The 27,424-nt window shown below is 45.7% G+C and overlaps 1 protein-coding gene and 1 long non-coding RNA gene across 3 annotated transcripts in view; both read left to right on the top strand.

The window, feature by feature from the left end:
* Positions 1-27,424, top strand: part of Abtb2 (ankyrin repeat and BTB domain containing 2) — a 165,940-nt gene that overhangs the window by 33,722 nt on the left and 104,794 nt on the right. The gene's annotated exons all lie outside the window — the stretch shown is intronic.
* The window catches only part of LOC110350636 (uncharacterized), a 65,444-nt gene that overhangs the window by 12,425 nt on the left and 25,595 nt on the right, over positions 1-27,424 (top strand). The window contains exon 2 of the long non-coding RNA XR_015448979.1: positions 117-27,424. This exon is cut by the window's right edge and continues 25,595 nt beyond it. This is a non-coding gene — a long non-coding RNA (uncharacterized LOC110350636). The remainder of the gene's footprint in view (positions 1-116) is intronic.

Genomic DNA, 27,424 nt, shown 5'->3' with positions numbered 1-27,424 from the left:
AAGAAGCAGCCTTCAAACTCTTATCCTTGTCCTCCTGCTTTAAATCACTGTGTTCGTTTTTCAAATTGGTTAATGTTTCTTCTTTTCCTATTGAACTCTGGCTGTGAATTGTCTAGAAACATTCGGGAAGATTTGACTTCCATGGAATGGGAAATATGAAGCAGTCCTCTCTTCTTGCAAAGACTTAACCCCAGGTAACTTGGTGAAGATCTTGGCGCATGGCTGAAAGAAAGAGGCGGGTGGTGCTGGGGAGACAGCTGAGCCCGCATGCTGCTGGCTAACAGAAGTACAGTGTTCTCAGAAGAGAGCAAAGCAAGCTGGCCTTGCCCAAGGGACATGGTTAGTGCGGTGTGACTGGAGCGGTCAGCAAAGCCTAATGTGACACACAGTGCCTCTCCACTGCCCTGACTTCCAAGTGAGAGAACAGAAGAGGAGCTCAACCCATCCCCCAGTGGCCCGTTGGTCTTCCATGGTCTGCTTTGCTTTGGAGAAAATATTCTGCTACAATGAGACATGTCCGCTCAAGTGACTTGTCATAATTCTCTGTACACTGGTGAGGAAAGGGGTTGCAATGACTCATGATGTTCCTGGATCACCTAGGGACACGTCTTCATCATCAGTTGGATGATATATTGGCCACTGAGGACATTTCTAGGGCCCTGCCTTCTGACACCAATTACCCAGAAAATGCAAACTATTCAGATGTTAGCCCAAGTCCTTAAAGAAAATGTTCCTTCCTTCAATAAAAGCCTTGGTGCTTTCCAAAGCCAGAACTAAATTCCCGTTTGGGTCACCCATGCATGTATTTGAGTGAGACAGGTATAAATCATGTCCAGCTCTGTTATTAAAATTCTCAGGGATTGAGCTATGAAATAAGAATGAACGTAAAAGTAGGTAACTTATATTAGGGGACTAATATATTCCAGGTACTGGGCTAAATGCTTTATACTTTTAGTTCACTTTAATACATTTGCTAACAAATGGCAGTGTCTCATTCTCCAGATAATGAAACCGAAACTGGGAGAGATGAAATAAGTTACCACAAGGTGGAGAGAAGGGGGAGAGATTCACACCCAGACTCCAGAGCTCACCTTGAGAGCTGCCCTGCAAAGGTGATGGTACTATAACTGCCTGGTGTGTTGCTGGCCCATCCCTCCTTGCCCCAGCTCATCCTTGTTTTGGACTATCCTGATCCTAGGTTTCCTCCCCTGCTGCATAAACACTAGCCAACTGGTTAGACCTGCCCCTCTGTGACTGGGCCAGAAAATAAAGCCCAAATGACCTCTGCTGAGGACTTGTGACCTTCTCCACCTGACCAGGTAGTGATGTGTAGAGTAAGTGGGATTGGGAGGAAGAAGGTTTAAACCAAGACTTCCTGTTTGTCAGATCCAGGCAGTGGAGCATTACCATGCGTTCATTGCTCTACCCCAGGTCCTGTGTGCTTCTGTTACCCTCTTGGGCCAGGAGACATCACCCTCAGCCGTAGGAGCCTTTAAGACAGTGCTGTCTCTGTCTTCAGGATTTGAGGCTGGAAAGAGGTGCCTTTGGCAATACTGCTGACTTAGGCTAATAACTAGGGCAATTCCTTTGAAACATAGGCAAGCTTCCGTCCTTATCCCTGAGATAATACTTCTTGGAACTTCCCCATCAAAACACCTTGCTTCTCTAAACAGTGAAGTTTATGCCTTACCTTGGATGACGGTAAACTGCTTAAGGAAGTTCTGTGAAAAACAAGTGGGCTCCTTATCACATTATGGGTCACATACCAACTCCAGATAGTGAGTTCTGACTCGCCAACTGATTCTGAATGGAAAATAATCCCCTGAGCCTTCAGACTCTGTACTTACTGGATGACTCACAATCTAGTAAAACCACCTTCTTTGGGACTGCCCAGAAATCTACACTGGAATTTTGATGACTGTGCTGTTGTGTATTTAGTAGCTGAGATTCCAAGTCATTTCCTAGCTGTGCCACCAGCTGACTGAGTGACCTTATGCTAGTTCTTTGACTCTTTAGAGCCCACATTTCCTCCTTGGCAAAGTACTGGGGCTTAATCTTTCTAGGGGGTCTCTGGACTGCCTTTAAAATGAATGATTCTTATTCTTATTGGCCAGTGGTATCTTAATCTGTGACTGTTAGAGTGGGTAACATATAAATGATAGAGTTTTACTTGGCTTCTGGCTCTAGAGACTGGGATATCCAAGAGCTGGCCACTCAGCCTCTGTCGAGGGCCTTCTTGCTACCTTATAACATGGCAGGGTGCATCATGAGGTGAGACAGAGCAAGGGTGCCAGGGAGAGCTCGCTCTTGTGACCAAGTCACTTCAGCGTAACTCACTAATCCATAAGTGTACGAATCCATTCATAAGATCTGTGCCCTCTGCCCCACCTCTTAACACTGCTGCATGGGAGACATTGTTTCCAACACGTGAAACGTGGGAACCACATGTAAATCACAGCAAGTGGCTTCCCTTAGCATCAGTCATCTGCATCTGTCCTGCCAGCCTCTGCCTCCTCCCTGAACAGGCCGTGGGCCCAGCGCCTTCCTGCAGGTGCAGATGCCAGCATAGCCAAGCCTGTAGACACTGTGCTGACGACCCTGACGAGGATCTGAACAGAGGGCAGTGGCAGCAGAGGACAAGGATTGCCTAAGCCAGGCCTCATCTGCCAACTCTAAACAGATGGCATGGGTGACAGAGTGAACCCACTCAGAGAGACCCTGTTTTCATTAAACTCCTGGAGGTCAACGTGGTGAAGTGCCAGCGGCTCTACTTGACTGCTGATTGAAATTGTTCTAGCTCTGATGGTTCTGTAGTTGCCTGCTGGGGGCAGGGGAAGATCAAACAACCCTCTGGGCCCCATACATACGCAGGAACTTTGAAGTCCAGATCAGCGGGGCCTGAGTGTCTCGCCAGATCTTTACATTCTTTCCTATGTGCTTTTCTGGGCTTCCCAACGTGAAGAGGGTAAAAACTGTATCATGAACTTCCCACATACTGTCATCTTTGGTGACACAAATGCCTTGGGCACACATAGGTCCTTTGTGTACTTGGAATGTAGTCATTTAGGACAGGCACAGCTGAGCTTCATTTTTTCTTGGCAACTGTTTATGAACAGTTTTTATTGTTGCAGTCTTATCATATTCAAGGACGCTGTATTTTTTAAAATATATATCCTGGGACTACAAAGATAAAATTGGGCTTTAGCAGCACCATAGAACAATGTGATGGTGCTGTTTTCACAGCTCAGCCCAGGGGGTCGATGACAAAATATCTGTGGCAAACACGTTTGCACTTGATCACTGACTTAAGCCTGTGGGTTTGGGGGTAGTGGATGGGGGTAGTAGACTGCAGGCCATGATCCTGTGAGTGTCTTTTGCCTCCCAGAGGAGCAGAAGGCTCAGACTCTCAGCTGGGCCAGACCTGAAGTGGAGTTTTAAGTGAATTTTTTTTTTTTTTAAGAAGGCAAAAGCTTCCCTGCCTTGAGAAGTTCTTGTTTATCTGCTGATGGTTTGCGGGGAAGAAAGCTAAAAGGGAGCAGTATGTAACTTTTCCAAATACCCTTGTGACAAGTGCTACTGTGTTGGCCAGAGTGTGGGACTCGACCACAAAACACAGTGCTGGTCGGGTGCCCTGCTGTCTTCAAGGAAGTTTAGGTCTCCTTGCTGCCGTGTGGGTGAAGCCGAGAACATCTGGTGTGTAGCGCTAGTCTAATAAGGCTGACCACTTGGTCCCAAAGTTGGTTCTTGTCAGGTCAAATGTTGGGTTTGAAAGCAAAACATTTTTTTCTCCCCCTAAAACTTTAATCACAAACATCTGATTAGCAGTTTGATGCTGATCCGTTAGAAAGTGCTGTGTAAGCTGGCCCGAGAGAAAGTATCCTAAGCCACCCTGTCCCTTCTCGCCACCTGGCCAGCCTCAGAGGATGTGAAGTTTTGTCAGCAGTGGCCATCGAAGGCAGCAGCTCCTGTCATGCCTAGTAGGGAAAGGGAAGTTGGATTTGAGGAGCCTTGTGAACTAAGGACTAGGCTGATCACAGGGAAAATAGCCTCCGGGCCATGCAGGTCAGAAGGTGCCCTTCCCTCCCTGCCAAGGGTAGTGGGTGAGCTGTGACCAGTGGGAGGGAGGAGGAATGCAGGAGAAAGGAGGAAGGGAGAGGGCGGGGGGGAAGAGCAGAGAATGAGACCAGAACACATCCCTGGAATCACTCTAATTGTTTCCATTCCACCTCCTGAAGGTCTGGGGCCTGTACTCTTCAAAGTTTCCTGGCCTCCCAAATACAGCTTTCCATTGTCTCTGGAGTCTCCCCAAAACAGGCCTTTAATCCTTGGAGAGCCAGACCCCAGACCCTGAGAGCCCAGGCCAGGAAGAGCGTGGATGCAGGTAATTTCAGATGGACTCATTTACCCCTGTCAGCAGAAAGCAGTCAGCCTGAACTGGGTGTGTTTATCCAGTGAAATCCAGGAACCTCAGTCTGCTGGTTTCAATCAGGAGACTTGCTCTGTGGTAATTGGGGCTCCTCGACCAAGGGTCTGGTCCCACTTAGGTTTCCAAATGCCAGGCGAGCCTGTTTCCACGGATAGAGTGTCTGCCACTCACGTGGCCGCCTTCAGATGTTGACTGTCCAGAAGGCAGGCCTCTTTTTAATGTGGAATTTAGAGCCCTTCTGACAGGGATATTTCCAGTCTTTGTATTCTGAAAGGAGGGTAAGATGATCCGCGGCAGCCTTTATGGAGAAGTCATTTGGAGAGATGGGCGGGAGCCTGGCAAAATGAAACCTGCTGGGGCCATTGTGGGGCTGATTACTTCTTATAAACCCGGGGTGTCTTACAGCTTTTCAGTGGGACTGGCCACGTGGGCAAGAAACCCATATGCAGTCACTGAGGGCCTCTACTCAGAGGGCCCTGCTTGACTTCATGATGGGCTGCCACTGTCTTGAAATTCTTACAATTTCTGAAGAAGAGGCCCCCATCTTTCCTTTGGCCTGGGACCCTGAAAATTCTGTAGCCAGTCCTGCTGAGGGCTCAGGTACCAGTGGTAGATACCTGGGGTAAAGCCATTCACCAGCCATTGCCCCAGCACTGAGGGGACACTGACCTCTCCAGGGAGAACCATGGACGCCTCTACCGTGGCACATAGGAGGCCCTAAAACACTGCATTTGTCTAACTGGCCTTTCTAGCCATTCCTTCCTTCGTGCACCCATCAATATTGGACATATGCTACCATCCGAGGCTATCCACCCAGCCTTCCACATGGCCCGAAATTGTTCTGGGATGCTAGCTATCAAGGAATTACAGAGTATCCAGGAAGTATTTTCCTTCTTCACTCTGTCACCAGCATAGGCCCCTCCCCTCTGCTGTTGCAAATGCTGGGACCTTGGGCTCTCTTTCCAGAGTGTACCTGCTCCTTCACCACACCACAGGCAGCACCCACCTCCCCAGCGCTGTGTGTCAGCCAGGTCATGCCCTTAAAACCTGCTGCCACATTGGAGAACTTGGCTTTAATGTCAGCAGAGCTGGGGAAAGTCCCCTTCTGAGGACTCCAGGGAGGTTTTTACCCAGGGACACTGACTTCCTGCTAGTCCTCATGGGGTAGTGATAGTAATATTGGACTTACTAGGCATTTGTTAAATGTCAAGCACTGTTCTGAGTGCTTTCCACGTATGAATGGAATCCTCTTTCCACAGTTGCAAAGTCTTGTGTCTTTATTTTACAAATGAGGAAACTCTTGCTGTCACCTGGCTTGACTGATAGCATCATCCATGTGAGGATGTATGTGAGTAAGAACTCCTGCTGTCTCGGAGGGGGTTCAAAATGGCGTTCTCCTGATGTCAGCCTGTCAGGGATGCCCCAGGATGTGGTGACTGGGTTGCTTATGAGGGAAAGAAGGGCTTGACCAAGGAACCCTGGCCCCTGTAGCCAGGAGATGGGACATCTCTGGGAGTGTGACAGAGATACAAGCTTCTGCAAGGGCTGGGGGGCTTAGCAGGTGGCCTGCAGGGAGCCACCAGACACTTCAGAGAATGGGGTCAGACTACATCCTTCCCAAGAGATTTGGAGGTGTCAGGAGCCAGCCAATGGGACGGTCCCTCTGCAAGCAGGTCCTCTAGCCAGCACCGAGTACACTTGGAGGGTGTCTGGTCATCCTCTTACTGTCTCCCTCAGCCAGCTGCTCTCCAGCTGCTGACTCCACTCCAGGGAAGGTTCCAGAACCTCTTGAGCACATGGACTCCTGGATAAATTGTTCCACTGCAGGAAGCTACCGTTTACCCTTTCTGTCCCTGGCCCACTTCCAAATCAAGAATATAGTCATGATTTTAGTATTTGTAGTTTCACTTGCTAAAAAATAGGCTTTTTTAAAAAAAATTCCTTTGGTAAGCCTATGTTGGAGCTCTGTGGTGTCTCACTTGGTCTATAACCTAACACAAAATTTGCTTTCTCTGAGGAGCTTTCTTGCTGTAAATAGAGAATAATAGAACCTATCACATAGTAAGTGTTCAATAAACACTCGCTGCTGTTGCTAGGTAGAGCTTGAGATAAAGAAATAATCCTTGAGGAGAGCCTTTGTTTTAGATCAGCAGAGAGAAGAAAGGAAAAATGGGAACTCTTAAGAACTGCAAACCAGTGGTCTCTAAGCAATCTTTTGGATGGAAAAGTGATAAAGTACCAGAGGCCCGGCTTGAGGTAGAAGGGCAGGAATTTAGATTCCCTGGGGCAAGTATCTGTCTAGGCCTCTGGAATGCCTTGTGCTAGGTTCCCCCCTGAGCTCCTGCTCTGTAACCTCCAAGGCAACCCCTGAAGGAGCCCCTCACCCACAGTCTACAATGTAGAAAAGGCCCCGCTTGGCTAGTTGGAGCCCAGACCTTCTTCCACACCACTTAGAGACACCACCTCCCACCCCCGCAAAACAAGCAGCATGGTTCTCCTGGATTCCAGTGTTGAACCTAAGCACACTGTGTGGGGCACCGGGCTGAGCTCCGTCAGTGTGAAAGTTTGCAGGCCGAAGAATTACGGAGTCTGTGAGTCGCTTCCTCTGAATGAGGTCTAAAGACAAATCCCGCCCCTCAGAGTGGCAGTTGATTGCCCACGCTTAGTTTGCTCTTTCCTTTCCCGTAGGCTTCCTCTCTAGAGAAACGGTGTGATCATTACCCAGAGGCGGAATACTAGTGACCAGGCTGCAGTTAAATAACTGCTGCCCATTGCACGCGGACACCTGAATCTCAGCCATCCTCCCTATCCCCCATTCTTCTGTTTTTTATGCTCAGCCTTGGAGAGCAAGCCCAGCTGCTGTCTCTGAAAGTTATGCTGTCTTTGCCAATTAGCGTATTGGGGCTGGATCCAGTGTTTCCACCTAGGTGAGGCTTTTGGGCTGGCTCAGGGAGTGGCTGAGGGATTGGTTCAGGGAATCACTTGTATGACGGGGTAAGATTTTCTTTTAGGATAAATGTATTTGGATTGGATGGGAGTGTCTTCTGAGGACAGCAATGAGGACAGCTTCGGTCTTATCTGAGCCACTGTGGTGTCACCAGGACTAACCCCCACTGGGTATTTTTAGACCTCCTGGTGGCAGATAAATTTAGAAGCACTCGAGGTGTGCCTTTCTGGGTTTGCAGCATAGCCTACAGCTGTGTTCCTGTCAGCTTCTCTCAGGCGCCACTCTCAGAGGGTCAAGGAGGCCCTTCCGCAGCCTGACAAGCCAGGGTGTGCATGGGGCTTGCCAGGGGGTACAGGGGGAGCTGCTGAGTGTTGGAGGAAGCAGAGACGCAGGGCTGCAAAAACAGTATCTTCTCACCAGGCTGTCAGAACCAGAGGGGCCGTGGGCGGGCTCGGACTGCACATTGAACTCCTTGGTGACAGGGAAGCGGCCTCTCCATGTTTCCCCAGACCATCATTGCACATTGGACTGGTACCCTGCATCCGGACCTTGGCTGGAGAAAGGGACCTCCAAGCAATCACCTCCCTCCCAGAAGTACACACTGGGGCATGCATCTGTCCTCAACGCTGTTTTGAGGTGGGAAGAGACCTTCGTGGGCTCGTAGAGTGCTCCAGGGAGGGGCAAGGCAGGCTAGGGGAGGTCCAGCCCCATTGGAAAGAAGCTGTGGAGACAGATTTGGAAGCTGACTGGGCCCTGGGAGAGTTGGAATGAACAGGTCGGTTGGACCTCACAGCAGGGTTGTAGTTTCTGGCGCTCACAGCAGGGTTGTAGTCCAGGCTGGCCTCGAATTTCTGATCCACAGCCTCCTGAATGCAGGGATTATAGGTGAGTGTCACCACACCTGGCAAACCTGAGCCTTTTGTCAAGAGACGGGGGGATCAAGATGAGGACTAGGATTGGAGGAAGGCTGAATCTGGAGTGTCGGTGGGCTCTCCAGGTAAAGTGGTAAAGAACAAGTTGGCTGATGGGTCTGAAGGAAAGGATTTGGAAGTCCTCAGCATCTAGATGAGCAGTACTAAGAGCAACTACTTCTCAAGTCCTTCCTGGCTCTCAGCCCTCTCTGTGCCTTATCTCACTGTAGCAACAAGCAGGAACTTATTCCCCTCTAGAAATAAGAGCTGCGCTTATCATAGTAAGGTGCCTTCAAGGTCACACCAAGGTCAGGCCAAAGTGATCAAGAACTCACAGGAGACCACAGTCAAGGGCAACCCAGCTGTGCTGAGGCATAAAGGTTCTGCAGTTAAGAGCCCAAAATTATGAATGCAAAGTGAGGCGTAAAAGCACATGTGTATTTGAGTGTGGGAAATAGTATAAAACCTTTCTAAAAGCTGACACATATCACCAAATGCAGATAGATCATTTTATTAACTGAAGACACACTTTGATAATACCTTTCCCACTGTGATCTTTGGCTCTAATCACCTCTCCATGTCTCAATGATTCTGTACTATTTTCTAAAGAAGTAATTCAGTCTCCTCCTTAGAACAAGTAACCAAAAGTTTGTGTTTTTCTTTGGTCACTGGTAGCTTAGAAAACTGTGTTTCAGCTTCATAATTCAGTATTGGTAAGGTCACATACTTTTTAGGGTGGTTGTCCAATTTGGGCAGATTACGGTCCCTTTTTTTTTTCTATTTATGAGCTGTAAGCTGTGGAAAAAAATTTGTACAGATTAGCTTCTGACTGCATGCATTTCGAACTTTGTTTCTCCTCTACTCCTGCTTCTGGTGCTGCACTGAGAATGTCAGTGCACATTCTGGTATGGTCTCTGACCCTGCACTCTTGTGTCACCACACACTCAGCAATAGGAGTACTTGTGGGTGTCACCGGTACAGGGGATGGTTGCTGCCATATTCATTGCACGTGGAGGCAGCTGCCAACCCCTAATCCCAGATGACCATATCACCAGTTCAACTTCCCTTCCCCCAGGTCCCAGAAATGTTCCGGGGCAAGTAGTTATTGGAGTGGAAAGAGACAGTGGCCTTGCTTGACTGGTTAATCTTACACATATCCAGTGTGAACACGTTGCTTAGTTCCCCTCTGAGGGCTTGGGAAGGAACCTGGGCCGGGGGGAGTTGCCTGAAGTCCAAGCTCCCTTGACTTCATGGTGAATCTGCTTCTGCTCAACTTTGAACCAGTCACACTGCAGGGACAGAGTCACCCAGGATACCTGCACATGCTCAGCCTGTAAGTGCCACCATTTTGTCTTTACAAGACAATTTTAACTGCTGAGGCATTTGAAGTGTTTCACACAGTTTCCTGTTTTCTTAAACCATGAGCTGAGCAGACAGGAACAACGTGGCCTTGATGTTGCAAGGCCATTGTATGAGTGCTGTCACAGTGCTGTCAAGGAGTGATTCACCCAGGGACCCCACAGGGTGACCAGATGTTGACCCTAATGCTAAATGATCTCAATGTAGACTTCAGTTTTCAGGCCTGCTTTCTATTTCTGTAAATTTATAAGCCTCTCTAATACTGTTGGCTGTCACTTCTTGTTGCTTTGAACAAGCTCTGGTCTGAGGAATAATGAAATCAGCCATTTTTCTTTAGCCAGCAGACTCTGTTGAGTACCTAATACTCTGTTGAGTGATGAGCAGGAAATGTTCAGATAGTAATAATGATTAATAATGACGAGCATGGCCTGAGTGCCTACTCTGTCCCAGGTGTCCCAAGCTCATCACGTTTGTCCAGTCAGGCAATCCTCACAGTGACTCATGCGGCAGGCCCTGCTGTTCTTATCCTTCCTGCAGGTGAGGAGGCCGGGGCACCTGGAAGTGAAGAAACTCGCCCAAGGTCATGGTGCCAGAGGGGCAGGGCCAGGCCACTGTGCCCCACAGCTTTCCACTGTGTGGTCACTCATCTCCCGTTACCTTCAAAGGAAGCTTAAACAGACTGTATTTTAGAAATAAAGAAATTGAGGCTCAGAAAAGTTAAGTAAGCTGCATGAAGTCTCTCAAAAACAGCCACCTTTTTGATTCTACCATGTTGTGACTCTCAGAGGTTCCTTTGACTGTGGAGCCAGACTCCTAACCATTGATAATAAAGGAGTCACATCAAGACAGCAGGATCTGTGTCCGCAAGAAAATGACAGCCTCAAAAGTGTTGGGCTGGAGATTTAGCTCAGTGGTTCCGGCACCTGCCGCACAAGCGCAAGGTGCCAAATTCGGTCCCTGGTACCAAAAACAGAACAACAACAACAACAACAAAAAGTGTGTAAGATAGAACTGCGGAGGGAGGTGTCCGGAGCATTCCTGTGAGAGCCTGATTGGCATGTGTGGCACTCTGCAGATGGCTCTCTCAACTCTTCCTTCATTTCCTGACTGTTGGCTGAGCTCTGGATGATGGAGACTGCTCAAGAGCTCAGTGCTGGACATGAGGTGCTGTGTTCTCCCAGAGCTCAGGAGGCAGGTGTGACTCGGGCTGTGCATACAAGGAGACGGAGGAGGACAGGGGATAGTAGGTGATCCGGCTGAGAGGTTGCAGTTGGTCATTTCCCTGTTCTGATCTCACAGGTATTTTAGAAAAGTAAACTAGTTGTCCTGGGCTTTGCTTGCCCTGTGAGCATTGTTTGCTGTCGACCAGGTTTCCCAACACCAGCAGGGATGTGTAGCAGCACAGGCCTGTGGGTGACTCAGGGAGACCTGGAATCTCGGTTCTTAGGACTTGGAGCCCTGATTGTGCGATTTGGGGATTCCTGCAGGGAAGCCTATCCCACACTCAACCTTCCAGTACGTGGTCCTCTCAAAGTTGCTTCTGCTTTCCTTTTTCTTCTTCCTGTTCGTTCTACCCTTCCTTCCTCCCCCTTCCTTTTTCCACTCCCCCCCCCTTTCTCCTCCTTCTCCTCCCTCCCCTTCTCTCTCATCCCCTAGCTTCCAGCTGCTTCCAGCATTTTGATGGTTCTAGCTATGGTTGCTTGCTGTGTATGGCTGCAAAACCCAATAAGCTTTAATTCAGTAATAGGCACTTTTGAGTTACTGGCTGTGTGCTGACCTCATCAAAACTCTCACATAGAACTTTCCAAATAACTTCTCTGAAGAATTATGTAAAGTACACGGCCTGCCTCACAAGCGCAAGGTCCCAAGTTTGATCCCCGGTACCAAAAAAGAATTATATAAAGTAATACTTGTTTAGAAGAAGTTAGTAAATGACTAAAAATGGCTCGCCTTTCAGACTTTCTTTTCTTAAGGCAGGAATACCTTTGTCCCATGGCAAAAGACAAGAACATCAGGTATGGACAGGTGGTGACTTTTTAAAAACAACTTCCCAGAGAGCCAATGGGCTCCCTGTACTTCAAGCTTCTTATGCTCTGTCGAGTCTCCAGTCTTGTAGAACAAGGAAAATTGGGGTCGTGGCACCGAAATACTTCATTGTCATATGAAAGTTGGTTTATTTGTGTGCTGTTCTTAAAGAGTATGGTCTGGTACACTTTAGAATTATTTTTCTTACAAACTAGTTGAATCCAAATTGTATCATCCTATTTTGTAGTTTTTGCTTATTCTTGATATTATTGCATACATGTGATTATGTGAATTGGTATTAGATAATGTTACTGTATTAAGAGTAACTTTGGAGAATGGAAACACTATATAGAAGAGTGTCTTTCATCGTGAGTCATGATGAAATATTAAGTAAGCTCATGCCTGCGACTTCCAAGTAGTTCAGCAAAAAAAGAGAAGTTAAATGTGACGACATGTTAACAATCAGGGAATCTAGGTAAAGGGATTGAGATAGTCATTGTAGTACCCTTTCCATATCCCGGTAGGTTTGAACATTGTCGAAAGGAAAAGTTGGAGGAGGAGGGAGTAAAATTCTCCCTTTGTTCTCTCTCACTGTCTCCCTGAAGGTAGAAATCACCATGAAAGAAATAGGTTGAGCAATGCCATCTTTCTGCCTCTTATCCTTTTTTTTTTTTTTTTTTGCTACCGGGGATCAAACTCGGGTCCTTGCGCTTGCGCAGCAGGTGGCGAAAACACTGAGCTAAATCCCCAGCCCCCTTGCCTCTTATCCGTAGTCCACATGTTTCCAGGCAAGCCCCCAAACCACCAGTGGGCTATTTTTACCAAGTGCAAGATCATTTTCTGCCAGGCAGGCAAAACCTCAGGATAGCTCTGCTGGCTGAATTTTTCAACTTGCTGGGATAGGGGCCCAGTGTTACTGCCCCCCTCCCCTGGTGGAGCCTTCCTGGATATCAAACGGTTCAAACTGCAAGTGTTTCCTGTATGAGGAGAGAAATGCGCCGCGTGTCTGAGAGTGTCCTGTGCTCAGAGAAGCAAGCGTGTTCTGTAGACTTCCCCGTGCACGTCTCGGGTAAACACTGCCCGGAGGTGCCTCGTGGCCTATGCAGTCTCCCAGTCTCCGGGGCAGGTGCTGCTGGATTTAGTGTGGAGACTCACCTTCAGATTTTGATCTTCAGCCAGAAGATGCCAGGGCCTCTCCTAGTTCACATGTACCTATGTGCGCATCGAGAGTCCATGTTCTCCTTAGCTTGGGCTGTGAGCTGTGCTGGGGAAGCTGACCATCCACACTGGCCGCTGGTGCACATGCTGTTGCACATGCAGCCCTGGGGAGTCTGACCCATCTCGAGCACTGTCAGCACAGGTGGCAGAAATTGCACATGGCCACAGTTACCCTGAAAATCCCTTAAATAGCCCATCGAGTACACTGGAAAGACATCTGGAAGCTGAGGTTGGTGGAGGGAGCCCAGATTCACACTCTCATCCCATGTTGTCTCAGGGTCCTGTTCGCTTTGAAGAAAGTGGCCGCTGAAATCCTTACTCCATTTGGGTCAGCAGAGCGTTGTGGACTTGTGGTTAAGAGTGTCCTGCAGCTGGGCTGCCTGGGTTCAAATCCTGGCCGCACTACTTCCTCTTTCCGTGTCCTTGGGAAGATTCATTGACCTCAGTGTCTAATTTTTCATCTGTGAAATAAGAATAATTCTTACCTTATAGGTTATTAGGAAGATTCAGTGAATTCACTTCTAGGAAGTGCTTCACCTCATTTCGTGTAAATATTGCTAGTATTTTTTTCACAGAGGTTAGATGCTTTTAAAGCGCAGCGCTACTGTAAAGAGTACACAGTGTGCATTAGAGTTGGCAGTTAAAGAAGAAAACATTTGATCCCTTCCTTCTCTGGGCAGGAAGCTTCTGCACGATGCCACTCCGAGATTCAACTGATTACAGTCACCTTAGATACGGGGAAGCTGTTTCTTATCCTCTTACCAGAATGTAAAGTAAAACATGCTTGACTGGTTAGTAAAAATGGAAAACGGAGCCTGGGATTTAGTTCAGTGGTTCTGCCATCTGCCTCCCAACTGCAAGGTCCCGAGTTCAGTTCCCCAGTACAAAAGAAGAAAAAAAAGGAAGATGGAACTAGAAAACATTTGTACGCCATGTAGGGGGGCTGCCCAGAATAGCAGTTACTGGTTGGCTGGCCCATGGTGGGGTTCTACTCTGGGGATGTACTGAGCACAGGAAGTGACCTTTGTACCTCTCCGGGGACTTCCTGTGGCTCTCTCTCTTGACCAATGAAGTGAGCTAACCAAGTCCCAAAAGTCCAACAGCGCCCTGGAGAGTGTCAGACGCTAACTGTGCAGACTCTATTTGATTCCTACCTAAGTGAGTGTGCTGTGTCTTCTGCTGTAAGTCAAAAGACAGGAATGTGGAGAATGAAACACATCAGGAAAAATTCTACCAGAGCCAGGAAAGTGAGTCGAAGGTGTTTTATCAGGTGCTAATCTTAACCCTGCCCTTACAGCAAAGTACCAACAACCTGAGGTACGGATTATGATTGCTCTTTACAACCAGTCCCCAGATGAGCCCACAACCCCCTGGTGAATCTGAGATACCTTCTGGTTGATAGACCGGGAACTTTCTAGCTGCCCTCACAAGTGGGCCTTTGTGTATGTCACTCACATTTAAATGCCCGTCACCAGGGTAGAGAAGTCATGTTCAGTGATGGGAGGCTCCTTGCTTTGCTTGCTGCCCCGAAGTGTCTTCAAAGCCACAAACACAGCCCCAGCCCGAGCTTTGAGTTCAGGCCGCTGCAGCCTTTCTAGCTGTGACCTGAGCTTTTCCAGCCTCTCAGCCTGGCCAACCAATGGCTTCCTCATACCAGAAACCTCCCTGGGAAGAATTCCCGCTCTCAAGTTTCTTGAGTGTTCCTCAGTGAATCTACGTCTGCCTGGTTATAGGTTTCAGATAGGAAGGTAAGAGTTTCATTGTAGTAGGGATGCCAGGGAGAGCTTAAAATCCTCTCTCTGTGTCATCCAAGAATGCTCAAATAAATCACAGCACTTGAATACAGTGAAACTTATGTAGTTATATTAATAATATCTTTTTGGCCAGGGCATGGTGATATACACTTGTAATCCCAGCACTCTGGGAAGATGAGGAGAGAGGACTGCCAAGTTCAAGTTCAGCCTGGGCAACTTGATGATTTAGCAACACCCTGTCTCAAAATTAAAAAAAAAAAAAAAAAAAACAGGCTGGGAATGTAGCTCAGTATGAAAGTCCTGGGTTTGATCCCCAGTACTACCAAAAAAAAAGTTATATCTTTGAAGGGAAAGTAATGGGAAAATTTTGGATGCTCCCCAAATAGTTATGGCAAAGAACAGGGTAGAAACAAAAAAACGGTATATATGTGGTAGTACAGTTCTGTAAAAACACACATATATGTTAGATGCGTGGAAATACACAAAGGTGTTCTTAGTGATTATCTCAGAATGGTGGAAACACATATTTTCTTCCGTACACTTTCTAATATTTGCCAAATCTTATACCTTGAACGTGAATTCTATTTAAATGTTTTTGAATGTCAGGGTCCTGTTTTAAGGAGAAGCAGTGTTCTGAGTACTCAGCAATGCTTAACTCAAAGGTGTTAAACAGCAGCCAGGTTCATTCTCTTCTCTTCTTGTAAACTTTGAGCGCTGATCTTCATGCTTTGCTGGTGGATGTGGTTACACCTATTCATGTAGGCTCATTGTTTATGCTAACTTTGTTTGGCAGGAAAATTACACATTTATTTAGTTTTTTTTTTAAATCTTAGTATAGTCAAGTGATCATTCAGAAGATCGTAGATTCATTGACCTCTCTTTGTAATATCTACAGAACTGAAAGCACAGTTCCTTTCTTCCATCCATTTAATGACAAGATGGTGCCCTTTGCGTAGCAATAGCCATCGGGAAGGAAGAAGAGCTCTGTTTAGGGTCACACAGCAGCTCCATTTTCTGGCATCCTTCTTCGCAACGGGTGACCCAGGTGAGCAAGGATGGTGTCAGCAACCTTCAAATGTGTGAGTCTGTTTTTGGTAACTGCTTCGGGGGCAAGAAAACCCTACAGCTGAGATATGTCCAGCAGCTGGACAGAAAAATATGAGATCACAAAGATGTTGATAAAGCATCTTCAGCTTCTCCCTCCCACATGCCCTCTTGTTACAGGCAAAGATTGAAGATAATGCTATCTACCCACAGGGATGAAAGACCCCTCCTCTCCCACCCTGTGCCCCAGTAAACTGGACGGATGGGTGAATATATAAGTAAAGCTAACCCAACTGGAAAAAGAGTTCATGATTCATATCCATTTCATGAAAACCAAAGGCAGAACAAAGGAGGGAAAACAAAAGGTGGAAGCATTTGCGGTCCTCATTGTGCTGCCCCACCTTAAAACCTTTTCTCATCCGTTGTCTCTCTTGAGAACCAAGACTTTGAGCTTGACTCTCATCCCCAGTTTTCTTCTTTTTAAAAGCACAGAAGATGAAAACTCTATGAGGAGATGGATGAGTCTGATTATATCCAATTACATTTGGCAAGCCCACGACAAAAATTAATGGGACCAGATTATTCTTCTGTGTAAGATCTAGTGTTGCCCAGTCTGACTATTTTAGCTCTTACTATGCTGTAGATTGTCAAACAAATTAATAGCATGCTAATGGTGCCTTTCAGGCTTCTCCTTTGTGTTAATGAGTTCCACTCCATCCGATAGCCGGTGATTTATAGGGTGATTTATAGCGTTTGGAACTTGCAGCCTGGCTATAAAGATTGTCTTTTGTCACTCTTTCTGGGGTGGAGCAGCCAGTCTAACAAGCTAAATGGTAGGGTTTTGTAATTAAATTCTAAAATGTGAAACGCCTAATGGGAGAACATTTCATTCCGTTCATGGCTTTGGAAATTGAAAGGCCTTCAGTATGCCTCCCACCACCCAAAGCTGAATGCAGTCTGATTTGGGTTTCCACAACTTGCGAAGCAAGGGTGTGACATGATTCTTAATGGACGGTATTCACGCTGAGCTAGCATGGCAGTTAGATTCATCAGGCCATAAAATAGCTCGACTAAAAGCAAACAAGATATTCTTAAGAGCCATAAAAGAGACCCCTTCCATACCTGGGAGGTGTTCCCACGCTTCACCTTCACTCTGCCAAGAACGAGAGGCAGAGAGCTATGACAGTGGGCCAGGCCTCGTGTCACCTGTTTTATTCTTGTCTTGCTCCTTCTCCTCCATAGCTCTGTGATGTAGAAAGTAGCATGATTCTCATTTTACAGACATGAAACTGGAGCACAAAGTGGTTCAGTAGCAGACCCCAGTTCTGAGATCCAGTTAGTGCTGGAAGCAAGATGCCAACCTGAGCACCCTCTGCTGCCTCCAGGTATTTGATAGCCCTTTCATATCCAGGCAAGGGAATACATAATGGAAGGCCCCAGTAAACAAACTTCAAATGCCTTCATTCTGAGGGCCCCAAGTGTAGGTGCTCTCAGTTTGAGCCTAGGGAAGGAAAACCCAGTTAAAAATGCAAAAGTCCATAACCTTGGAAGGTATCATGCTCGGCTCACTGGTTGGTCAAAAATGCCCCATCCGGAGTGGTACCATGGCAGGTCACTAATGGAGCAAGATTGGCTGGGCTGTCACCTCCAGAAGCCTAAAGGCTCTTTTGGCTTTGCACATAACCACCCTCATTGTTTTTCATGAGGAATAGCCTGCCGTGAATTCCCAAATACCGTCCCTCCAAACAAGGGAACCCGATACCCTTAGAGATCTTGGCTTAAACATCAGAGGACTGTCTTGCTTAAATAATTATTTTTTTTTTTACATCAATTCAGGTTCATTTTCTGTGGTCCATGACCACTGTGTGTAGCTGTATCCCAGAAACGATCCAGAGACAGCTTATTTTTCATAGGCAACAGTCTGGAAATTTAATTGATATGCCATTCCTGTTTCCCAGTTCAAACCCCTGTCCAATCCATCCTCTTTACCTGCTTTGACTCTGATTCTTTTAGTTCTTCCTATTTTACAGTCACAAGCCATTCCAGAAAAACATCTGCTAAAAAGATCTGTCCCCTGTAGTGGGAATTAAATACATATTTTAACTTCAGACAATTTTGCTTAATGGTTTGTACATTGCATGAAGCAGAGAATTAATGCAGATGTCCCTGAAAAGCTTCTATGAAACCTTAAGCTGTATCCTCAATCACTCAACCTGTTCAAGGGCCAGAATTTGAAAAAAAAGTGCTAGGAATGAAGTCAAAACAGGGATCTTTATTAATGTAAACATCCATGAGGGCCCAGTTGTACATAGGAAACACTAAACTCTTGATTTGGTGTTCCAAAGCCTAACAGTGTCTTTTTAAATTTTAAGTAAAAGATTAGAAAATAAAATGGCTTTTATAAGTGATTAGTTTAAAAGAAGAGAAGTGAGATTCCCCCCCCGCCCCTCCAGTTTTCTTCTTACAGTCTTCTGTGCTTTAAAGGTAGAAACTTGGGGCCAGGGGTTTAGCTCAGTGGTTTGCAAGCACAAGGACCCGAGTTCGATCCCTGGTACCAAAAAAATAAATAAATAAATAAAGGTAGAAACTCCGGCCTGGTTTAATGCTAAGGGTATGCCACGAGTGATCAGTTCAGGTCAGTAGTTTGCAATGAGTTGCATACATCTTGTGGTGTGTACTGGAATGCTTGTAGCCAGAGGTCCTGGGTTCTGGTTCCATCTCATGGACACTGTGTATCACCGTGGGCAAATCATTTAGCCTCTCTCAGAGTTTTAGTCTGTTTGTGCTGCTGTCACAGAATACATGAGACTCAGTAATTTCTAAAAAAAAATTATTTCTCACAGGAGACTGAGAGTTCAAGATCAAGAGGCCGACAGGTCTGGTTGTCTAATGAGGGCTGCAAACTCCTGAGGGGAGGAACACTGTCCTCAAGCGATAGAAAGTGAAAAGGAAAGCTCTCGTAAGGCCAAGGGCAGCCTCTTTTAGGAGAACCTTAACCCCTTTACAAGGGAGGAGCCCTCCTGTCTGGATCACCCCACCTCTCCATGCCAACACCTGAATGTCAGAGGAGACGCATTCTCCTCAGAGGAGATGGAGGAGATGGGTCTGAGTGAGGTGAGGGCAACTGGGGAAGTTGTTCATTTTTTCCCAGCTTGAAAATTCTCTAGTATGGTATGTTTTCATTTTAGGACGTTCTGCTCCAAAGCACATTAGAAAAAGTTTACCAGGATTTGGCTGGCATTCTTCAAGCTAACCACTTAACAAATATGTAGTTGAAAAATATGTAGTTGTAGTAGAGGAATAAGCTGAAGGCCCAAAGGCTAAATAAAAGAGAGGTGAGGGACTGTTAAGGAAGAGAAAGTTCATTTGTAAACTCATGGAACACCTGCTGGATGCCAAGTGGGAGCTAAGAATCCAGAATATGAAATGAACATGTATGTAAAGTGCCAAGAAGAAAATCCATTTTCTGTCTTGAAATGTCTTTTAAAAGTATTTCCTGGGCTGGGGGGTGGCTCAGGGGTAGAGTGTTTGCCTAGCGCGGCAGGCCCTGGGTTCAGTCCCTAGTGTTGCAAAATAAAGTAAATAAATATGCTTCCTTTACATGATTACGCTTTTTTGGCTAAATAATAAATATGAATAACTTGCTGAGAGCTATCTCGAAATTCTGAGTAGAATCCGGTGGTAATTACTTGTAGGTCTTGAGCAGGTTGGAGTTGTTCAGAATTCCGGCCCCTCCCTTTGTTAATCGACTTTTTTTCCTTCCTTTTGCTGTCACCGAAACCTGGCTGTTTTCTCTGGAGGACCCTGCTGTCCCTACAGCCTTCTCAGGTGGTGACTGTTTACTCGGCAGGGCCTGGATGTGGGTCAGGATGTCCCTTGTGGCCAATTCCATACCATTTCCCCCATCTTCTCCTTTTGAGGAAAAAAGCATTTCCTTTGAAGCATACAGCACTTCAGATTATGTCACCAGCTGTCCCCCTTATTTCAGTAACTTGCGGGTCTTTCCCTCTCTGACCCCACTGCTTCCCTTCATGTTGGCCCCGCCTCCCTTGCCCGTGTCCCTGACCTAATTACCGCCTCATTCTTGGTGACCTCAGCAGAGCCCTGCAGGGAACCCTGGCCTCTTGGCTTTGTGGCCTCCCGACTTCTGGCGGCCTTATTCTGTATCTGACCTCTGCCACTAGCTCTCAGGTCATTCTCGGGCCTTATGACCAATGACTCCTTTGTCTCTGAGATCACCTTCACCCCTACACACACCACCACCACCTCCCATGTTTCCGGCTTACTTCTCTCGGTCCGAACACTCCCGTGGTTCCTCCACTCCAGTGGGACCTCCCACTGTCCGGGAGCTTCTCTCACTTTCCTCCCTCTCTACCTTAGAGGTCACTTGGCTTTCACCCGTCTTACCCTTTCTGGAAAATTCTAACCTTGTTTAAACCCAACTCGGCCCTCTGCATGCAGGTAGGCAAGGCTAACATTACACAACATGTGATTGGACTCACTTTACGTGGATGGCCGGTTAGAGACTGAGTATTTGTGTCCTTCCGAGATGCATGTATGTATTGGAATTCTGACCCGAGTGTGACAGTGTTGGAAGGCAGGGCTTCGGCCAGGTCACTAGGTTGTGAGGGTAGAGTCCTTAAGAAAAGATAGGTTCCCTCCTAAAGGACTCCCAAGAATTCTCTAGTCTTGTTTCTGCCATGTGGGAGAGGTAGAACCCAACTGAGCTGGCACCCTGATCTCACTCAGGCTTCCAGCATCCAGAACTTTGAAACATAAACTTGTGTTCTCTGTCGTCACCTGGTCTGTGGTACTTTGCTGTAGCAGCTTGGACTAAGATATGGTTGTGGACCTCAGGTGAGCTTTCTGCTTTGCCTGACGAGCCTATTCTTTGCATAGTCAGTTCACCCTTATTTTCCCACTCCTCCTCTTCTCTTTGAAACTTTAAACACCTTCACATTCAAATACTGACCTTGTTTTATACATCACAGAGAAAATATTTGCCTTCGAAAGGGACTTTCCTTTACTGAATCCAGTAATCTCCCTTACATCTGTGTCCATATTACCTGCCAACCCTCCAGTGGATGACCTGTCCCTCCTCCTGTCTGTGGCCTATCCCTGACCTGCACATTGGAACCCTCTTCAAGCCTATGTACAACCTTTGTTCCTGTTGTTCTCCCCTCTGCTGAATAGTCCTCAGCACCAGCGAACATGCTGTTGGATTATAAGTACCATCTTCACTTCTTTCTGCTCAACACCATGTCCCAGTGTTGTGCTGTCCAATTTGTGTTCCAACTCTCAGACAAACTCACGGAAGGCATTGTCTCTAGTTAGTGTCCTTGTGTTCTCACTTCTTATTCTCTGTTGGAGTCACCAACAGTCAAGATCCTATCTCTACCATTCTATTAAAGTCTCTCTCGTGAAGGTACAGGTTGAATATCCCTTATCTGAAATGCTGGGATCAGAGGTATTGCAGATTTCAGGTTTTTTCAGATTTTGGAATATTTGCATATAGATATTGAGATGTCTTGGGAATGGGACCCACGTTTAAACATGAAAATCATTTATGTTTTATATACACATAACCAGAAGGTGATTTTGTGCTGGATTTTTAGCCTACCTGTGTTTTGAGCACGAGCTGTCACATGAGGCCCAGTGTGGAACTGTACATATGTGGTGTCAGGTCAGTACTTAAAAAGTTTTGGATTTTGGTGTGTCCCAGGTTTCAAATTTTCAAATTTGGGATGCTCAACTTGTGTCAGGTTCTACATTGTCAGACCCTGTATAATCTTCTGGTATTGTTCATCTTACTGGATCTCTCGGGAGTATTTCTTCATCTTTTAACATTTATTTTGGCCTAATTTCTGACATAGAGAAAGGCAAAGCAGTAGAATGAAAGGCTTCCCCTGTACCCTTCCTCCACATCCCCTGCTGTTAACATTAGACCATGACTGCCTTGTCCCCGCATGCGTCTCAATCTGTGCATGCGCGTCCACACCTGGGACATGCTTTCTGCACCCCGTGATGCTTTCTCAGCATTTGGCAGCTGGTCACCATCCCTGCTTGCGGCCATCTTGGGGATCTCTTCATCCTTCCCCAGGGACTTTTCCCCTTCAGTCCCTTTCACAAACTTTTCCTCCTGCTGAGGGCTGTCCTGGCACGCCTGTTCATTACGTAGTCAGTTCACCTTTACTTTCCCAGATTCTGGGCCAATCCCTAGGTGATCTCTTTGGTCCCTTCAGCCTGGACCGCTCCCCTCTGCTCCAAACTATCCTCCTCTCTCCTTGTGTCTCCATCCAATGTCACAGGCCAGAATTGTGTTCCCGCCCTCCCCTTCCGTGCTTCTCTCCCGGTGTTCACCACGTTAGGAAATGTGCATTCTGACTGTGCTACCACACACCTCTTAGCCAGCCACTCTGCCTTCAGAAAGCCGGGTGTTCCCACGCCCACTGTTCCGGTGTGAGCCCCTGTCCCCTCTCCTGGACTGTGTCTGTGACCTCCTAACCTGTCTCCCTGTCCCTGCTCTTACTCCCTGGAAATCTGAGCCAGTTTTTAAAAAGCAAATCTTAACCATGCCACTCCTTTGACCAAAGTCCTCCTGTCATCCTTAACATACAATCCAAGCCCCTTGTGGTCCAGGCTCTGTCCTCCTCCATGACTACAGCAATGCCCTGGTTCATGAACTTAATTCCTTCCCCGATTCCAGTCGAGAACCAAATTGGTCACAAACTAAATCACATTTCCCCATAAGGTTCACTGTTAGCAGATGTGGAGTTCCCTAACGGAAGCAAACTTTTGCCAAACGCTTCTGTTCATGAACCCAGTTGTTCCAAACAGAAGCATTCGTGAAGCGAGTCATCACTGTCCTTTATTACCAGCCCTCAGGGCTCTGCTGTTAACAGCACCCAAGTGGCCCCACCGAAGCCTCCCTTACTTGGTGCTGGCCTTGGCTTCCCAGTCCTTTGCTCTTCTCCTTCCTTGCTCATATTTCTTCCCACTCATAACTGCTTTCTGCCATATACAGATATATATTTATTCTCTATTATTCCCCAATAGAAAACATGATCCTTAAGGCGAGACTTTGTCTGTTTCACACCAAGTGCCCTGGCACATAAGTATCCCTTACGTGTCTGTTGATGGGCGAGGTGGTGGGCAAAGGCAAAACGAATGTGACTGACTGGTTTGTGACCAGAGTAGAGCCCAGTGGCCCTGGCTGGACTGTCGCCCTCATAGACTGCAACGGAAGGAATTCCAAAGAGCCTGGAGTCCTCAGGTTAAGCCCAACATTTCACCAACTTGCAAAGAAGGAAAGATCATCTTTGTGCCCCAAGGCATATATATATAGCTTTGCAGCTGTTTTCTGAGTTTCCAAGTGAGTCCTCACTAAATTATTCCCAGTCCCCTCAAGAACTCTGTGGCTTTTCCTTCCTTCATTACTGGGGAAGGAGGTGGTTATACGAGGAAGAGAAGGAATGCAGTCTTGGATCCAGTGGACTTAGGCCAGAGTCGCAACCAGAATGAAATATATGCTTGATTTAAGGTCTGTTTAGATTTGGTCCTCCTTTCCCCAATTCAGTCGATCTAGAAAATATATTGGCTAGGGTTAGGACTTGGCAGATTAGTATATATGGCTTATGTTTTAGATATATAAATCAGATGAGATCAGATTCCCCATACATTCATTTGAAAATGGTACCTTTGTATTTGTGTAAGCAACGGTAAAAACCTTTAAAAAAAACAAACAAACTATAAACAGGGATATTTCTTTTTGGACTATTTTACCTAACCAAAAGCAGCCTATTTATGTTAAATAATAACAATAAAAATGATTTTTAAAAATAAACATCATCAATACCAGCTGCACAACAGTTTTCAGTCTCTATCTCACCCTGTGATCTTGGACGGGAGAACAGCCCAGTGGCAGCCCAGGCATTCTGCTGACAAAAGGGTCCCCAGCCTCTCTCCTTCCAGGCTTGGGATATGTCTACAGACCCCTCTCCCCAGTGAGAGAGGCTGGCTGCGGTGCAGAGCTGGTCCGCTTGGAATGAAGACATCAAAGCTGATTCTGATCCAATTAGAAAAAGACAGTATTGTCCTCTAATTCCCGGCATTCTCAGGCTGTTATGAACACTTAGCCAGTTTCCTTGGGGATCACCATGGCATTGACTTTGGGCTGAGGCTCATTGACATGCACATGTAATGATAGACCCCCGTCTCTCCCACGTGCACAAGCCAGGGAAGCCTGGGAGCCACTCATTCTGTCTCACCTCTACAGATGAAGTTTTTTAGGATTTGCACAGTGGCTGGAAATGCTGTTTTTCCTCAGTTGGTCTTAAATGAGTGTTAGTCTCTTGTGTCTTAGAAAGAAGAATGCGAACACTTTATTGGGAAAAAAAATTTTTAACTGTTTCCATTTATAGCGCTTTAGAGAATGAACATGGGAAATAGTTTAAGCTGGTAATTTTAGCTATTAGTCCTGGCTTTGGAATTCCCAGAGATACTTATCCGTCTGTGTTCAAGTCAATTATTCCATCCTCTCTAGCACATACTTCTTTTGTTCTGTGGTGTTCCAATTTCTCTTGAAAGCCACCTGCCCTTCATAGTGTACAGATGATTTTTATATTGAGCTTCTTAAAATATCTGCTGTCTTCAACTGCTATCGCCTATGACGAGATGAACCATACTTTTAGTTTAGAAAGTGAAACATAAGAACCAAAGTATATCAAGTATAGGTACAAATTCCCAATAAGGAATGTGATCATAATGTATACCTAAAATCCACCAATAAATTTAATGAACAAAAATATAAAAATAAATTTAAAAATAAAGTTTAGAAAGTATTTTCCTGGGATTACTTGGGTTGGTGTGGACCACTTGCCATCTGAATTAGATTTGATCTTGGCAGAAGACACGCTAGCCTTCTCTGCTCTCTACCCGTGGTGTAAATCCGAATGCCAGCTGCCATCTTGGAAATAGAAATTGTTCATGGGATTGAGCAAATGAGGATAAGCACATTAAGGGTGAACCCAATCCCACTCCAGAGAGACATGTGCCCTAGGAGTCTTCTATACCTTCATTATCTGATGGTTTCCATTTCATCTCATCATTTTGTCCACATCTAAAGATCACCTGATTACATTGTTCTCAGTGTTTCTTTTAAATTGGTTTGTAAAGTTCAGCATCATTCTCAGTTATAGTATTCATAAAATTATGGCTTTGCTGGGCTTGTTATTTTTTTCATTACTATTCACAAAAATTTAAATGTTAATCCAGGTACCATTAAATTTTCATACAGTACACTTAGAGTAATTACTTCTTCCGTGGTTTAGTATAAATGTCATCTTTCTTCAATAATGATTTAGAAAAAAGGTCTGTGGTAGCCCAGTAAGTCTGTAATATATACATTGAATATGAACCCTGTTTGATTTCAGAGATACAGAAAATCAAGGTAAGTGTGGATAAGCACACTCTAGCGCTATACAAAAGTGAAGGACTTGTAGGACCTTTTTGAAATATAAAAATAGGACATTTAAAGCACCACTGAAGATAGAATTAAAATAAAGATGAGAATAGCATTATTAGTGTCCCCACCATTTAACATGTTTCGCTTGCAGAGAGGGAGCAAGCACTAGGAAAGAGAAAAATAGTTTTACTAAATCTAACAATCTCGCTTCAGTCTCTCCTGCACCTGAACTGTGTCATTGGCTCTCTCTGTCACTCTTTGTCAAATAAAGCGTGGGATTAATGACTACTATTCTGGCCCAGGTTTCTCAAATGGAGCCCCTCTTGCCTGCTTCCTCAGGCACTGAATAGCACAGCACCGCACCCAGGCAATTGCTATTACAGACATTCCTTGTTTAACGACCAAGTTCGTTTCCCGCAACGAAGTTATTAAATGAATTGATCGCCAAATGAGAAGCTGTATGTGGTGTGTACCATATAATATTCAGAACAAAGAAATGGTCAAAGGAAACTCCAACTTGATGACTTTGCTTTTATTTGCATAACTCTCACATGCAGTGCTGTAAAGTATAACAGAAAACAACAGTACCGTATAATACAATCACCAAAAATTACAGTACTGTATAAACAAGGTGTACTGCACCAAAAAAGACATTGAGGTGCTATAAACAAGATGTACAGAACTATACAAAAAATGGGTCACAAGTCCAAACAGTTATTAAACAGATAGGTCACTAAAGAAGAAATATCTGTAATGTATAATCCTGTGTCCTTTGATTAGAATTCTGTTAAACTTGACTTTCTTTTTTTTCAAGGAGAACCTTTACAATTTCAATCACTGTAGAAAAAAAAATACAAGCAACACAGGTAAAATAATACTCTGTAACCCTATTGTTGCCAGGGATATACCCAAACTTTAGTAGTATTCCTCCTTCCTATCTTTTAAATTATTTAGTATTTTTAAAGATTGTGGTGAGAAGACGCATAAAATTTAACATCTTAACGAGCTGTGAGTGTACAGCTCATTGGCGTTAAGGATGTAGTCCCATTGTTGTGAAACATCTCCCGAACTTCTCCATTAACAGGCCCCTTTTACCCCACCTCCAGCTCTAGTAACTGCCATTCTACTATCTGGTCATATGATTTTGGCTATTTCAGATACCTCATATAAGTGGAATCATACAGTACTTGTCTTCTTGTGTCTAGCTTATTTTCCTTAGCATAGCGTCTTCAAGGTTCATCCACATTGTAACATGCAACAGGATTTCCTTCCTTTTAAAGCTGAGTCATACGACATTGTATTACACCACACTTTTTGTCCACTCTTCTTGCTGGGCATTTGGGTTACTTCTACCTCTTGGGTATTGTGAAGAGTCCTGCTGGGAACATAGGTGTACAATGCTTCTTTGACTTCTTGCTTTAAGCTCTTTAGCGTATATACCCAGAGGTAGGATTGCTGGATCATGTAGTAGCTCTGTTTTTAACATTTTAAGAAACCTGCATACTTTTTCCTTAGCAGTTGCACCATTTCATGTTCCCTCAGAAATATATAAGTATTCTAATTTCTCAACTTCCTTATCAACATTTGTTTGTTTCCTCTTTTTAAATAGTAGCCATCCTGGGGCCGGGGATTTAGCTCAGTGGTTCTGGCGTCTGCCTCACAAGCACAAGGACCCAAGTTCAATCCCCAGTACCAAAAAAAAAAATAGTAGCCATCCTAATGGGTGAGGTATGTTACCTCATTGTGCATCCTTCCTATCTTTGTACAAATCATCTTCAATATATGATGAGGTTACATCCTGATAAACCCATTTACCTCCCAGTAAACCCACTGTAAGTTGAAAGGTCTAAGTCAAAAGTGCACTGAATGCACCTAACCTACTGAACAGCCTGGTTTAGGCTGTGCACTGTACACTGTAGAGTGATTGAGTGGCTGACTGGGAGCTGTGGCTTGCTGCCCCTGCCCAGGGGCAATATCCGTAAGGTAACTAGAAGGTATATGGAGGGGTGTGAAAAGGTGGAAGATGAGGATTATTTTAGAAAGTCTATACCTATGGATAACATAATAGTATCAATACCCAGTCACTAAGTGTGAGAATGACCTTCTCCTTTTGATACAAAAGAGGCATCTTTCTCACTGGCATCTTGGGGCCTGCTACAGGTAAGAAAGGGCCATTCCAGTGGCCCTCTGTACCACTGCTCAAGTGCCTTCTGAGTGAAATAATCAACCTGCCAAGTCAGCACAGCTAGGGGTGGCATGTCTTTAGCTCCTATTGAC

The sequence above is a fragment of the Heterocephalus glaber genome, unplaced genomic scaffold (genome assembly GCF_053883595.1).
Source record: "Heterocephalus glaber isolate CG9 unplaced genomic scaffold, H.glaber_assembly_v1.0 deba00000594, whole genome shotgun sequence".
NCBI lineage: Eukaryota > Metazoa > Chordata > Mammalia > Rodentia > Bathyergidae > Heterocephalus > Heterocephalus glaber.
Note: the sequence above shows the minus strand (reverse complement) of the source record. Positions and strands in the feature narration are given on the sequence as shown.